At 51.0% G+C, this 16,213-nt stretch overlaps 1 pseudogene; it reads left to right on the forward strand.

Annotated features, from left to right (window-relative positions):
* Positions 1–8,714: 8,714 nt before the first annotated feature.
* LOC144252932 (leucine-rich repeats and immunoglobulin-like domains protein 1) lies at positions 8,715–15,651 on the forward strand (annotated as a pseudogene).
* The last annotated feature ends 562 nt before the right edge of the window (positions 15,652–16,213 follow it).

Genomic DNA, 16,213 nt, shown 5'->3' on the forward strand with positions numbered 1-16,213 from the left:
CTGTTTATCAATGTGCTATGTTCCTCCTACGCCTGGCAGTGATTGTCTTGTGTGTACCTTGAAGTCGTACTGAAAATAAATAAGTGACTGAGTACAGTGGCCTATGTCTGTCATCCCAGATGCTTCTCTCTCTCTCTCTCTCTCTCTCTCTCTCTCTCTCTCTCTCTCTCTCAGCTGAGGCAGGAGGATCCAGAGTTTAAAGCCACCCTCAGCAAAAGTGAGACACTAAGCAACTCAGTGAGACCCTGTCTCTAAGTAACATACTAGATAGGTAGGGCTAGGGGATGTGGCTCAGTAGTCAGTGAGTGCCCCTGAGTTCAATCCCTGTTTACAGGCCTCCTCCAATAAATAAACAAACAGATAAATAAATAAATAAATAGATAGATAGATAGATAGATAAATAAATAAATAAATAAGTTTATTTTGTCTATTTAGGTGATGATGATGATGATGATTTTAATGTGGTGCTGGGATTGAACCCTGTGCCTCATGCGTACTTGGTAAGTGCTGTACCACTGAGCCACAACACCAGAATGACAACACCGTGAAGTGCTCTTGCTCAGACTGTGGTCTCCTGTGTGGCTGGGGAGGGCAGGGGTTGGGTCCATTTAGGGCTGACAGATATTGTTGCCCTGCTACGTCTTAGATGAAACAGTGCGTAATATGTGCACACAGATAAAAATGAAGGTAGAGATGGCAAGCTTTCTCCAGCTTTATTTATCCCAGAGCATGTGGTGTTTCAGTCTAGGGCAACAGACCATGCTTTTTAGCCAAGGCAGCCTCTCTTAGAGCCCTGTTACAGCTTCTGATTACTAAGTACCTAAATGTAAAATTTGGCTCTGTGATATTGATAGATTAAAAAAAAAAAAAAAAAAAAAAAAGATAAAATGGCCAAACAGACAAAATAGAACTCCACAAGGAAGCATCCTTTTTCCTATTAGGATTAGTATTCTTTTTTTTTTTTTTTTTCTCCTGTTTCGTAGTATGTTGTCGGTGGACAGCACACCTTCTTTCGATTTGTTCCTTTTTGTATATGGCGTGCTAAGGCTCAGACTCTGTGCTAGGCCGGCCCTCTGCCACTGACCCAAAGACATAGACAGCCCCTAGACAAGAAAGGATTCTCAGAGGCTGGTCATCTTCCAATTTTTTTTTTTTTTTTTTTTTTGTACAGAAAAAGGAGGAAACACAAAGCCCAAAGACCAGCAGATCAAATTCCCAAGCAACCGATGTCAAACTGATTTTTACATGTTTCTGTCAATTCCTACATCGTCTGGATGGATCCAACCGTGGCCTATCAGTCTGCCTGTCTAATTGTGGCTTCACCGTGGTGGTTTCGGTTTTGAACTCCCACAGCGCCCGTGTCCCCCGCCGGATTCTCTAGGGGTGCTGGGCAGACTGCCGGCGCCTCCCGCTGCTGCGGGGGACCCTGGGGGAGGGGGAGAGGCGGCGGCTGGTGGCACGTGCCCGGGTGACTTTCTACGACCCCTGCGGAGCAGATCCCGCTGACACCGACCGACCGAGGTTCCGCGTCCCTTCAGCCTGATTTGGTTGACGGTTTTCGAGCTCCCCCTGGTGGCCGCTTTTATAGGAGCGTCTTAATCCAATTCTGAGAAGTATCTGTTCAGGTCCTTGGCCCATGGATTGATTGGATTTTTTGTTCGATTCTTTTTTTTTTTCTTTTTGCTTTCTGTCCCCCCCCCCACCCCCGTTGTTGTTGTTGTTGTTGTTGTTGTTGTTGTTGTTTCGCTCTGGGGCAAGGGCCCACACTTTTTAGCCGAGGCAGCCGCTCTTAGAGCCCCGTTACAGCTTCTGATTACCAAGTGCCTAACGCCAGGACTTAAAACAAAATCCACAGGTGCGACAGGAAAAGGAGACACAGAGTCAGTGAGACCTGACACCCATGGGCGGGTCTGTCTTCTAAACCGCCTCCTTCCCCCAGGTCACCTGGGCTCCTCCTTCGCCCTCCCCTCTCCAGGGGCCCTGCCGGTCAGGCCACCTCTTCTCCTCTGAGGTCCGCGGCGCAGGCCACACTGCTGAGGCCACCGCATCCTGAACAGGACCCTGCAGATCAAACTCCACCCCCTGTGACCAGCAGCTCCGCCGAGGAGAGCCCTCAGGTGAGAACCGGGACCGCGGGGTCCGCGGTGGGCGCTGTGGGGACCGCCCCGGCGGCTCCAGGGGACCGGCAGCCCGGGACCGAGGCTCCAGGGAGGCGGCAGAGTCCTCCCGGGGCCCCCCTCGTGTGGGCACCTAGACCGGGGCCGCTCCCGGCAGCTCACCTTCTCCTGTCATGGACCCCGGGAGCAGGACCCGCCACCCGGAAACCACAGCCCCGCCTCTGGGCGCTACTTCCGGGCTCCTCCTCCTCCCAGCTCCCCGCGAGACGAGGCTCAAAGTTCCCGCCCTGGCACAGGCCCCGCCCCCGTCTCCCTGGCGACAGCCCCACCGCACTTCTGTGACCAACTCTGCATGCTGAGGGCGGGGCTCTTGGCGCCCCAACTGCCTGGCTGTCAGATAGGCTACTGACCTAACGTGAGACAGCTACTAACTAGCCTCCTCACCTGTCCCCAACTTCCTAGATGTGAGGCCTGTGGCTGCCCCTCTAGGCGTGGGACCCAGTGTACATGGCCCTGGATGCTGGGCTTTCCCATGGGAAATGCTCCTCAGCCAGAAGGATGGGACTGCTGCCCAAAAGGACAGAGCCCCTAAAAGGCGCCTGTCACTCCTCTTGCTTGCAAGGGGACGCTGTGACATAGGCCAGGTAGGGAGAGTGGTGGCCCAGAGCAAGGCCCAGACAGAGCGCTGGATGGGCATTGCTTGTAAAATGACTGCTGTGGGTCAGGACGCCAACAACCAATTGCCATCTGCCTTAATAGTCATTAGGAAAATATCGCTCACAACCATTTTTCTACCTCTATTATGTGACTGTATTCCATCCCCCATGAGTAAGGTCACAGGCACGTGTCGTTCTGTCTTGCTTCTGTCTCTTATCTGTGGATGGCCTCTGGCCTCATCATGCAGCCCTACTCAGAGTAGGGGATTGAGGGTCCAGGCAGATCCCTAGTTCCTTTTGACCTTTTTTGCCATTGGGCTGCCCCTGCTTCCTTGGACTCTACCTGGTCTTCTGGCCTGGGTCAGTGGATGTGAGGTTTGGAATCCCCCCTCTGTGGCAGGATCCCAGGCCCCTCAGCCACTTGAGGGCAGCACATCCTTCCCTAATTGTGTTGGGAGAGGGAGAATTCTCCCACTCATCCTCATCCTTGCTCATCCTGCATTTTGTCGCTTGACACCTGAGGACCTTTATTCATTGACTTAGTGGTTAGTAATGATGGTTGCTAAGACTAAGTGACTCTTTCAAGGTAGGGCTAGAGCATTGATCTTTGTAATTGATTTCATGGGACTTTCTCATGGAAATTGTGACTGATGTTGGTGTATGAGGGGGGAGAAATTGGCTTTTGGAAGTTGTCTCATGAATAGGAGACTCAGAAATGGACATCACAACTAATGACATCATCGCCTTGATGGATCAAACACTACAAGGAACCCTGGTAACCAGACACACACTTCACTAAGGAAGCCATCCCAGCTCACTTTGTTTCAGACTCTGGAGTGAGAAGGATGTTCTCCTGTGGCCCCTAGGAGTCTCCAGGGTAGATTGTGCAGCCTTTCCTTTGTGGGGGAAGACTGGGAGAGGATTCATGTTAGATGCTAGAGTCTCTGGCGATGATCCCAGAGAAACTCAAGAGTGAGTAGCACAGGGCAGGTAGGCCCAGCAGGCCCTTTTGTCTGAATGGCCCAGGACTCATTCTGTGTCTCTGTGTGTGTGTGTGTGTGTGTGTGTGTGTGTGTAAAATGATGTGAACTGTCCCATTGTGCTTTTACTTCACAGTATTGGAATAAGTCCTTTTCCTGTTTGCTACTATTTCCCATTTGAACCCATCATTTTTGATACCAGTGCAAAAATGAGCTAGATCAGAACATGGATGAGCCCTGCAGGGTAGAGACTCTTATTAAAGCTTATAAGCAGAACCAGCTCATGAATCAGCTTGTGCACATTGTTTGTGGCAGGAACTCAAATTTTAGCAGCACCTTTGGGTCCATCTACTCGGATTTCATCCCCACCCAGCAGGTCGTGGACCTGCTGTTCCCAAGGTAAGCACCATACCACCAAGCCCAAGTGTGCATCCCCCTCATGCCTGGGTCTTGGGGCTGCCATGTACCTCTCAGAGACCCAAATGCTTTGTAAAATCTAGGAAGATAGAGGACCACACACATAGGGAAGTGTGAACACCAAGTGGGATGAGTCCTGGAAGTGTCTGCCCCAATCTTGCAATGGGAGTGAAGTCCCCTTCTTGGGCCAACTAATCCATCCTGTGTCCATCTGCTCCTCACACACAGGGCATTGCTGCTCAATGGTGTGCTCTGAGCTCACTCCCAGGTGGACTCAGTGGGGCCTGGGGGTTATTTGGTGTGATGTTTTCTTCATGAAGAAAGAAGTTCTGTGCCAGGGGCATCTCATAACTCAGGCCTTGGGCAAAGCACGTTTGTGTTAATAAAAGACGTCAGGTTCCATAGTGGGACAGAGCTTCCTATATGAGATATAGCTGGACAGGGGCTTTAGAGATGGCAGCTCCCATGTCCAGAGAGATATGTGGGAATCATCAGTTTGGGCTCATTCACTGATGAACATAGAGAAAGCACCCAGTGTGTGAAGACACGTTTCCAGGCACATTACATAATTCAATGAAAAATGGGGTACAAATGACTGTCATTGTGTCCCTTTTAATGGGGGTCAGCCTGAAACTGCAGGTGCAAAGGGCTTGGGGTCAAGAGGGTGGGCTCCTGTTTCCAGAATAGGAACCTGCAAGGTGATTTGACTTGGGAAGGCTGAGAAAAGACTGTTCTCCCCAATTCTGTTTCCTGCATGCAGTGTAAGGTGTGGGGCTTCAACAGTAGGAGGGGTAAGGCAGGGAATTGTAAGTAGAGTCATGGTCCTCTGGGGAAGCTCTTGGGACAATGGATCCCACCACACTACACCTCCCTGTCCTCCCCCAGGGCCACAGAGATGTGGTCTGCACTCATGGGAAAAGAGAGGTCCACTGCTACTCAGGGGGACTCAGTGAGAGCTCACACAGAATGAGGTAGCATTGCAGCCGACACCAGGGGAGGAGGTGTCTCTTGAGCCCTGAGAAGAGTGGGCAGGAGGACAGACACTCCCGGAAGGTGCATTCCAGGTTGGAGAGCACGTAGCCAAGGGGAAGAAGAGTGTCAGGCCTGCCCAGAGGAGGGAAGAGCTGGTCAAACCATGGATCTAGCGCTCCTTCGTTGAAGGTTCTTTGCCTTGTGACCTGTCTTGTCCCTGCCTGTACAGCCACTGTGACTTGTCTGGGGTGGACTGGTGTGTGCAGAGCCAGGGAAGGTTCAGGAGTATAGGGTCGGAGGTTTGCTACTGGAGGCCGTGGCGAAGGAGAGGCCAGGGTTTTGCTGACTCTGCACCTGCCTCCCCACAGTGCCTTAACTTCCTTCTTGGTATTTGGGTGGTCTTGTACACTGAGGCTTTCCATCAGCCTCCAGGCTCTCTGATTCTCCAGATGCTGCTGCCATACATGCACCTGCTCCTGGGTGGCTTGAACATGGAGCACCAAGCATACCACCTGCTGTCCCAGATTGAAGATGGGAAGTCAAGCGAGGCAGAGCCTGAGTACCAGGCGGACTGGAGTGTGTATCTAAGGGTATGTGAGGAAAGGTCCGAGTGTTGTCCCACTGCGGGGAGTCTGCATGGATGGTGTTGGGCTGGGAAAAAGGATTAGGCTTTGTCCACTCAGGTGATGGCTGCTGTGTGTAAGAGGTCCTGTGTGGGCTCAGGGGCTGAGGTCTTCCTGGCAGACAGGGGTATTGTCTGTTTGTATGAAGCTCAGGGCAAGGCAGTCATATTGGCATCTTTTCTCCTCTAGCTACAAGCTCAGTTCCAATGAAGGCTCCTAAGCCAACCCCAGAGCTAGAGCCTTCTCCAGGAATGGCTCCGGTGCCCTGGGAAGGGGCAGCAACAGCATGTCATCCAGAGCTGGAGTCCAGGAGATCAGGTGTCTCCACTAGGTACTCCTCATGGCCCCTTACAACAAGTGGGTGGGAGGCAGCTGCCACATTCACGTCTTCCTGGAAAACCAAAGGACAACAAAGTATAAGAGCATCCTGGTGAGTCTTCGAGCAGGGGAGTCTCCTGGGAGCCCACATTGGGGAAGACCGAGTCCACTGCAAACATCTTGGACTAGGCATGTATTTTTGAATTAGAGCTGCTGTAAGGTCAATAAGGAGAGCAGAAAATGAGGAAGAGAGAGGCCAGAGCTTGACCTTAGAGGTGGGAGAGCAGCAGCATGCCAGGTCTGGGTGGGAGTCGGCCTGCATGTTTTGGGGTGTGTAGGCCCAAAGTGCAGAAGCTAGTGCTGAGTTCAGAGGAGGTCAGAGAAATAACTAGGGTACAGGCTGTCCTCTATTGGCCTTGGTATTGTTGATGAGTGTGTTGGACCTAGGAGGTTGGAGCAGAGGAGGTGGCAGTCATTTTTCTTGTGTGTGGGAGAGGATATGTTTCTGGTTAAGGGAAAGGAGCCTTCTTAGCATGATTTGATTAGGTAGCTGTGGGTTACAGAAAACTGGGAGCCTCATACAAGGCCACTAGTTTCAAAGTTTGCATGTAAATATATGGGGAGATAGAGGCTCTCTTGTAGAATATTTGTGGGTGTGGATTATCTGCAGTGGGCTCCAGGTGTCCAGCTACAGAGGAGCCATGTTCAAACACTGCCCCTGCTGGGTCTGTACCTTCTTATATCCCAGCACGCACTGAGACTCTAGAGGCCAGCAGCTCTCATGGCTATCATTAAAGAGTCACAAGCAAGCTCTGGTTTAGGTTTGTGCCTGATCTGCACACAAATGCAGCCATATCTCAGACCAGAGCAGGGATATAGGAGACCACTGGATCATTGCTCCCATCTTGATGGGACTAGAGTGTGTCTGTGCAAAGCCTGTTTGGTCCTTGTTCCCTTCTCCCTGTAGGGCATAGCAGGTTCAAGCAGAGTCTTGTACCAAGATTGGGCTAGAAGCACATAGGAAGGCCCCACATAGTCACATGAAGTTCTCAGGTGGCCGGGTAACAAGATGGTGCCCTTGTGTTGAGAGCTCAGTTGTCTCTGATTGTTCTTGAGCAAACTCCTTGTCTGATGAGCTTTCTCCAATCCTGCTCGGGTCACATGCCAGGACAGGGCTCTGACCATCACCCGCAGGGCTTTAGATGAACATTTGCTCTAGCAGGAGGATCCAGAAAACTTTGAGCTTCTGTATATTGGCTCAAGCACCAAAGTAAGTTGGACAATCAAATGGTGGGGTGCAATGAGTCACGGTGGGCTCAGGATAACTTGCAGCTCAAACAGTGTGCCTAGGAACAAAAAACAGGCAGGATGTTTTGGGCCTGGTGTACAAAACAAACTGCAACAATGGGGACATAAATCTGCAGGTTCTTAATGTTGCACCAGGAGCTGCTGGACCTTCCTAATGTGTGTCCTCGCCTCGACCTGATCAGGCATTGCAAAGTTAATGTCCATGAGGGGCAGATTAGAGAGGCTTCTGTGTGTTCTGTCAAAGTACAGACAACCAGAGGTGTTGATTTTGGCAGCCTATCATGCCTGAGACAAGTACATGAGAAAAGCAGTTCAATGAAGAATCATTCCTTTAGGCACCTGGTTTCCAACAACTTTCCCTTCATTGCAAACTGACTCCACTTAAGAGTAGAGGCCACATCTAGGGAGAAGTGTGTGGTGGAATAGAACTACTCATAGCTTAGTGAGCTGGTCTTGGATAGGAAAATAAGAAGGGGGAGGAAGAGGAGGGGAAGGAGAAGAAAATGGAAAATGAATTGAGGGAAGAGATGATGAATATGAACACAAAGAAGACTAGAAGAAGAAGAATTAGGAGAAGATGAGGAAGAACTAGAAGAAAAAACAAGAACTGGAAGAAAAAGAAAAAAAGGAGAAACAGAAGAAGAAAAAGAAGTATAACAATCAGCAGATTAAAAATGTGAATCACAATAATAATGAGGAGGAGGAAATGGAGATCGTAGGTAACTAAAAGAAAAAATATTGTTCCTGTGGTGGCCTTCTTCATGTGTGGGGCTTTCCAGGTTGTGGCCTGACAGGTCACATAGTGACACTGCTCTGATGGGGCTTTGGGAGGAGCTCCACCTGACGCCTCAATGGTTGCTAACTGCTGAGTTTCAAGGCTGTCACAGAAAGGGGTGGGGGCAGGTGGGACTTGGGGTAACTCACAACACCAGAGAGCTCCTATCTCTTTCTAAGAGGACTCCATTTTCTTGAGTCCACACCCAGTGGATCGTTGTGTTTGGTTTCTCAGAAATCAGCACAGTTGATCCTTTCCATTTTGTCAGAACTTTCATCATTTTAAGGGAGTTCAGATTTCTGGAAGTCCTGACATTCTGGAAGGCATCCTGCCAGAGTCCTTTGTGCAGCCACAACAAGTGTCACCTCTGTGTGCTGAGTGTGAGTGCCAGCAGTGCCGTGGGATGGGCCTCCCGTAGACTTCTGGAGGCTAGATGACTGAGCACGGTGGGCCCATTTCTAGTCCAGGGTGTGCTCATGGCCTCACCCGAGTGGGGTCTGGTGTCCCTGGTGAGGCTCTCACAGCGTCTGGCCCAGTTTTGTGCCAGCATGAGAGCAGCTGGCTCCTGTCTCCTCACGGTGGCCCTTTTCTCCCAAAATGACTTCCCAAAGCCACAGATCATCACCCACAGTGGGCAAGGACCTCCAGTTCACGTGCTCAGCCGTCAGCAGCAGCAACCCCCCAGACGTCTGCCTGGAAGAAAGACAATGAGCTTCTGGTCGACGCAGACACGGAGAACTTCTCCCACGAATGCGTATGCATGCAGGATGGGGAGTGATGGAGTACACCACCATCCTGCACCTCCCGCCTGCCACGTTGGGGCATCAGGGCCACTACCAGTGTCTTATCACCTACCACCTTGGCTCCGCCTACTCTCACAAGGCCCGGCTCACGGTGGACGGTATGGAAGTGCCCCTGTTGGTCTCTCCCAGGCACCTCATTCCGACTGCTGTCCACCTCAGAGAGGACGGAGGCAAGAGTGGAATTAGATCACACTGTTCCCTGGGTTTGGCCGGGAGAAAGCTCTGCAGATTAAAGCACCCTTCTTCCTTGGCTTTGGGTGACTTTTGGGATGTGAGGTGAGCAGCAGAGCTGAGCCTTGCACTTCTGTCTGTTGTGCTCCGGGAACCATGTGGTCCAGTTTCCAGGTTCTACACATACCCGGATCCTGGGGAAGCTGTGCCCTTGAATGGGTGGCAGAACTGTGGAGGCACAGGCCATCCTGGGCAGGGGCAGGTCCCCACCTCTCAAGACAGCAGAGACAGGACCGGTGTCTTGGAGGGTGGCACAAGGTCCTGTACTCAGGAACCAGCATGTCGGAGTGGATCTCTTCAGGGCTGCTGTTTGTGGAGGGGGACGGGAGGAGCATGAGTGGGCACTTGGCCTCACCATGGAACCTGGGGAGATTTTCCGATCATTAAAGTGCCAGTGACAGAGTTGACTCGCAGGTCATCAGAAGTGGTGGTGCTCAGTCAGCCCCACAGACACAGAGCAAACTTGACCTCACTCTGGCAGGGTGGCCTTGGTATATTCCAAGAGAGGCCCCACTGCCACCTCAAGACTCAGACCGCTAAGTGACTCCCTGCCAGGGAAGTTGTTATTTATACCAGGTAAAAGAGGTCCCAAGGTGCTTACCCACAGAGCCCCATCCCCAACCCTTTTCTATACTTTAGAGACAGGGTATCTCTGAGTTGCTTAGGGCCTTGCTGCATTGTTGGGGCTGGCTTTGAACATGATCCTCCTGCTTCAGCCTCCTGAGCCACTGGGATGAGAGGCATGTGCCACGTGCCTGGCTGACCAGAGCAGCTTGGTCAGGAATGGTGGTGACGCCTGCTGTGCAGCTGGACCCTGACTCTGGCATCCCACAGGCTGAGCCAGTGAGCCCTCAGACTGTGTGGCCCTCAAGCTGCCCCAGGGAGGCATGGACCTTCTCTCTGTGACTCCAGCTTCGTGAGCAGGTATTCCTGTTGCTGGCCTCTCTCCTGGTGGCTTGTGAATGCAGGAAAGCCTTAGGCCACAACTCCACCTGCATGACCCCTCACCCTATGAGGTGCAGGAGGCAGAATGTCAGCCACAGCCTGAGACTCTATCGCTAGCTGGAACGGAGAGGTTGAGGAAGTGCCGTGCCACTGTGGGGAGAGGCTGGCTCTTTCCCTGGGATGCTCATTGCTCTTTGTTGGCTGTAGCAGAGACCTGGGCTGGTGAAGGCACAGGGCGGGGAGGGAGCGAGCTGTGGCCCTCGCACACCGGGGGTCTCTTCCCCAGAGGCATTCCCTGCATTTGCAGCTAGCTATCCCCTAATCCCCTTTGTGTCTGTTTTCCAGTGCTGCCATCATTTACCAAAAGGCCCCACGACATCACCATCCGGAGAGGCACCTGGGCTCCCCTTGAGTGTGCTGCCACGGGCCATCCCAAACCCCAGATTGCCTGGCAGAAGGACAGAGGCTGAGACTTCCCTGCGATGAAAACACACTGATGTGGAAATGGGCATTTACAGCTGCACTGCCCAGAACTCAGCAGGCTCTGTGTCTGCGAATGTCACCCTGACTGTCTTAGGTTCCACCCCTGATGTATTCCGAGTGTGTGTGTGTGTGTGTGTGTGTGTAGGGGTCTTAAACAAAACCTAGGGCAAGCACTGTGGAGTTGCTCTTTGGAGCCTAGGAGTTATTGGAAGGTGTTTCTACTGTTTGAAATTTGGGGCTGATTTTAGGATTTTTCCTCTTTTTAAAGAAAAATATTTTTGGTACTGGGGATAGAACCAAGAGGCACTCAGCCACTGAACCACACCCCCAGCCATATTTTGTATTTTATTTAGAGACCTGGTCTCACTGAATTGCTTAGTGCCTCGGTTTCGCTGAGGCTGGCTTTGAACACATGACCCTCCTGGCCTCGGCCTACCAACCTGTAGGGATTACTGGCATGTGCCACCACATCTGGCCCTATCTCTTTAAAAATACTAAAGGCCAGTGCAATGCTAGAGCCTTGAGCAACTAGAGACCAGACAGCATGCAGGAGGGGTGTGGTCTTGGTCAAGAACAGGGACACAGGCCAGTTTGGGAACAGGAGCATCTTTGTGACCTGAGATCAGCCATCTGAAAATTTGCTGCTCTGACAGAAGCTCTCTGGTGGGATTGTGCCATGTCTAGAGAACGAAGCAGACCCACAGCACTGAGGCCCCAGAGTGAGTGTGAGCTCACTTGACCTCTGGCAGATACCCTGCCCTTGGTGGTACCCTTGGAAGACTGCATGGTGTCTGTTGAGGAGATGGTAGCCCTCCAGTGAAAAGTGGCCAGCAGCCCCTCACCCCAATCACCTGGCTCAAGGGTAACCGCTCACTGAGCCTCACCCACAGGCGCCACTTCACCCGGCAACCAGCTGCTGGTGGTCTAGAACATGGTGGTGGAGGATGCAGGCCCGTACACCTGAGAGATATCTAACATCCTGGGCACAGAGCACACTCACAGCCAGCTGAGCATCTTGCCCACACCTGGCTGCAGGAAGGAGGAGACCACCATGAGCGTGTGCACCATCGCCCTGGTGTGCAGCATCCTTCTGACGTCTCTGGTGTGGGTGTGCATCATCTACCAGGAAGGACGAGACCACCATGAGCGTCTTCACCATCGCCCTGGTGTGCAGCATCTTTCTGACGTCTGTGGTGTGGGTGTGCATCATCTACCAAATCAGGAAGAAGAGCGAGCAGCACAGCGTCACCAACACAGGTGAGCATGGTGGCATTTATTTTCAGGTCAGGAGAAGCCATGACAGTTGACACTAAAAAATATCAACAGGGCTGGGGATGTGGCCCAAGCCGTAGCGCGCTCGCCTGGCATGCATGCAGCCCGGGTTTGATCCTCAGCACCACATACAAACAAAGATATTGTGTCTGCAGAGAACTAAAAAATAAATATTAAAAAAATTCTCTCTCTCTCTCTTTAAAAAAATATTAACAAACTGCCTGCTGATATCCTCCTCATAAGTCCTGCGGCTTGCCACATGGTGGACTGTCCCTGAAACTCACAGTGCTCTGGTTTGTTAGTTCGGTCCCCTTCCTGTCTCTCTTCTCCATATTTGTGGTCCTCACATTGGTTTCCCTGCTTTCGACCTGGGCTCAGGTAAGTCTCAGGTCTGGGAGGGCCTTTCTCTTGCACCAGCTCCACCTGGTCTCTGAGCAGCTTCGATGGCTGTTTCCAGGGGATCCTGTTTGAGGCCTCACATTGAATATGCAAATGCATCTGTTGTCACTGCCACCCTGATATCTCATTGTCTTATCTCCTTTCAGATGAAACCTTTGTGCCACCAGTGTTCCAAGCTACCTCTCTTCTCAGGGGATCCTTTCTGACCAGCAAGAAGCTGTGGTCGGGACTGATGGTGGCCATCAGGCCAATGAGGACATCGAGAGTGACGGTAAGGCCTCTGTTACAGTGAGGTGGGGCTCTGGGTGACTGTCCCCCATGGGTAGAGATGGCCTCTAGCTCCTCCCAAGACGGGCGTCTGGCATTAGATGGGCAGCATCAAGTGACAAAGGTGGCTGCCCTGCCAAGGCCTCTGCTCTTTGGCTCAGCCCTGGTCTGTCAAATCCTGCAGAGGTTTTAACACCCTGTGTCCCAGGAAAGTCACCCCCTGGGATCAGTAGTGAGTGTCCCAGTCGGGATCAGGTAGGACTGCTGTAAGAACAGCTGCAAGGGACAAGCCAGGCCCCGAATCCCAGCCCTGCTTGCACAGTTGGCTGTTGGTGTCTGTGGGTTCAAGTACCTACACACTAGAAATATTCAGGGCAGAGAAGCTGCACGAACATGCAGCCTTCTTTTCCTCATCATTATTCCCTAAAATAGAGTCCAACAGCCATGTATATAGTTACATTTTACTAGTCATGATGATTAATCTAGAGGTGACTCACGTGGGATGACATAGGTAGGTCATGTGCAAATGGTGTGTCATTGTATACATGATGATTAATCTAGAGGTGACTCACGTGGGATGACATAGGTAGGTCATGTGCAAATGGTGTGTCATTGTATACAAGGGACTTGAGCATCCCTGGATTTGGGTATCTTCGTGGGGCTCTGGCCCTGGCCCCTCATGGATACCAAGGGATGAGAGTCCAAGGGCTGTACCCAGATATGCTCTGTATTCTGTGTCAGAGGGAGAGCACTCTACAGGGGCGCGGTTTTAGTGGGTGGAAGATCATGAGCACTTGCTGGGCTGAAGCCCGAGCCCATGAGAGCTGCTCCTCTAACATGGTTGTGGATGCTGAAGGACTGCTTGCTGGGAAGATGTTACTAGGAAACAGGCCCATTGCCAGCTCCACCCACCATTGATAGAAAGACTGCAGCAGCAGCTCTGCCCATTCTGTTCCTAAGGCTCATTGAGACATCCTAAGCAGTTTCTAAACCAGGGAGTCTGTTGCAGGTGTGTGTCTCAGAGATGGAGGCCTCTTCCCAGAGGTTGGTGTTCACAGCATCATGCGCAGGAAGCCCAAGCTCTGTGTCAGGTACAGTAAAGAGCCCTGGAACATGGACACAGAAAGCTACCGGGCACCTGGTCCACCTGAGATGGCTGGTGATGCTTTTATCAGAGTGCCCTTTTGAAATCAAAACCTGGGTTGACCTACTCACTAAATGAAGAGGGGAGATGCCTACATTTCCATCTAGTATTCTCTCTGAATTTACTATATAAACAGGAAGGTCTGGCCTGGTGCCCTTTTAATTCTAGAAGTGTCTCTTAGATACTATTTATGATACAGTAAATCTGAGCAAAAATTTTCCAGAATAATAAGCAACATAGGGAGATTTAGTATCTGTTCACCAGGGCTGTTTTGAGGTTAAACTTCTAGTTGTTCAGAAAACTCTTAACCCTGCATGGTACCTAATTCAACTGTTGGGGTTTGCTTTTGCTTTCTTCTTCATTTTTTGGCTGTGATCAAAGTACTATGACTACATTCTCTAAGTCCGAGATTAGCTTGATCTTACTCATGTGAGCATGGAAGACCCGTCTCCACTAACAGTGTGGCATGTCCCCAGACTTTTCCGTGAAGGTTTTGGTGGGGGAGCAGGACCTCACTTGGATGTGAGTGAGTGGCCTGTTCTGTGTGCGGGATGGAGATGAGCTGGCAGTGGTTCTGATCTGGCTCGCTCTCTCCTTCAGAGCCCAGCAGCTCTCTTGGGTGCAGTGACTGCAATGCTGACGTGGAGAGTTTCTCCAAGGAGCAGGCCTCCACTCTCAGCCCACATCCAGAGTCAGCACGCAGCCAAGTGCACTGCATGGCCAGGAGCCCAGACAGGGTGACCGAGGAGACTCTCCTCATCACCCTGGCAGTGGGCCCTGGGGACAGGTGGAGTGAATGTTGCTAATCCACCACACACCATGGGTCAGAACATTTAGGCTTTCTTCCTTTTCTTTCTTCATTTTTTGTTAAAAGCAAATGTGGTCTTATCCATGTTGCTGGATTGTTAGCTGAGGCTTTTTATTAAGGCAAAGGCTGCTGGTGTTGGTAGCTGTGCATTTTTTCAATAGTGACGTTTTAAGTTTTAATTCTGCCAATATAATATTACATTGGGGGATAAAAAAGATCAAGTTCTCACCCTTCAGGGCTATTTCTGCTGAGGAGCCAGAGCAGGCCTGTCCACACCCTTCCCTCACACAGACGGGACTAGGCATAGACTACATAAGATTCAGCCCTAGACCTGGGAGAGTTTTCACTTTTGAGCCCTGTAGCTAACCATCTTATGAGTGCCAATTCACTGAAAATTACATTGAAACAAATAAGGTCCTTAAAAAATCTCAAAGTACAGTTCTTTAGCCAAAAGGCTGAAGGGGAGATATTAGCCAAATGGCTACCTGTGTAAGATGTTCTATCAGAGGTTAACATTTTTCCAGAAGATAAGCACATTTAGAGTTTTGTCCTCAACAGTTAACTTATTAATGTCACTTTCACAAAATATGTGAATCTGCTGCTTCTGAGAGGCAATGTGAAACAGGAAGTATTACTTTTATGTACAGAGTTATTTGTCTATAGAAATTTTGGTACAATGTATATTGAAAATCATGTAAAATATTGGAGTGTCTAACAAATGGCATTGAAATGTCTTTAAGAAAGGCTGATTTATAACTGTTGAGCATATGGCTGGGCTCGTTCCTTCTTTTCCAGAGATTACCTTATCAATGCAGTCATTCTGCTTTTGATATTTTCCCCAATAGGGGGAAATTTAGGCAAGGCAGGATCCTGTACTATGGCTCCAGGGTAGACACGACAGTTAGATTCCTATGATTTCTCTCTGAATTTTTCTACACGTGCACTTCATTCGTAAAGCCATAAAATCCAAAGTGCAGTGACTTTTCCATCTCATCTTCTCTCATTCCAGCGATGACTCCACTAAGGAAGAGGAAGCATTGCTGTTTCCAGCACTGGTCCAGGCCACGTCTGAGCCCAAGGCAGAGCAGTGGAGTAGGGATCAGCCTCCCGAGGGACTGCACGCCCCTATTTAGCCACTGGAGCTGCAGATGCCCACTTCCTCTCTCACACCACATGGGTCACTGGACCATGTGTTGTTAGGTGCCACCTGAGGGCCATTGAACATAGCACCTGGTTAACAGGAAGAATGCCTGTCTGCACCTGCCGCAGGTGCTTCTTAAACAGAGCTCTAACCTTACCCCACAGGAACTGACCCCAGGGAGAAATGCCCACATGCACAGCTTCTGTGCCCCCGCCCCACTCCCCCCTCCCCCTTGTCATTCTTTTCAAATTGTGACAGTCTCTCTACAGCATCCACCACGGGGAGGTAGGAAATGACAGGTCACACACAGACCAAACGCGAGCTTTGCCAGGCTGGCTGTGGCACTGCCAGGCACACTCATCAAGGGGTTCTGGGGGGCTGTTCAGAGTCCCACCATGACACACTTTCTTCTTTGTGGCACCCTGATGACAACTCCGGCCAGTCTGACCCTGGGTACCAGGGCCACAGTCACAGCAGCTCTGGGCCTCAGCACAGTTCTGCTGCTGCCCGGAAGGCAGGGCTCTCGCGGGGGCCCCTTCTTCATGGAAGTGCAC

Source organism: Urocitellus parryii, unplaced genomic scaffold (assembly GCF_045843805.1).
Source record: "Urocitellus parryii isolate mUroPar1 unplaced genomic scaffold, mUroPar1.hap1 Scaffold_674, whole genome shotgun sequence".
In the NCBI taxonomy this organism is placed as follows: Eukaryota; Metazoa; Chordata; class Mammalia; order Rodentia; family Sciuridae; genus Urocitellus; species Urocitellus parryii.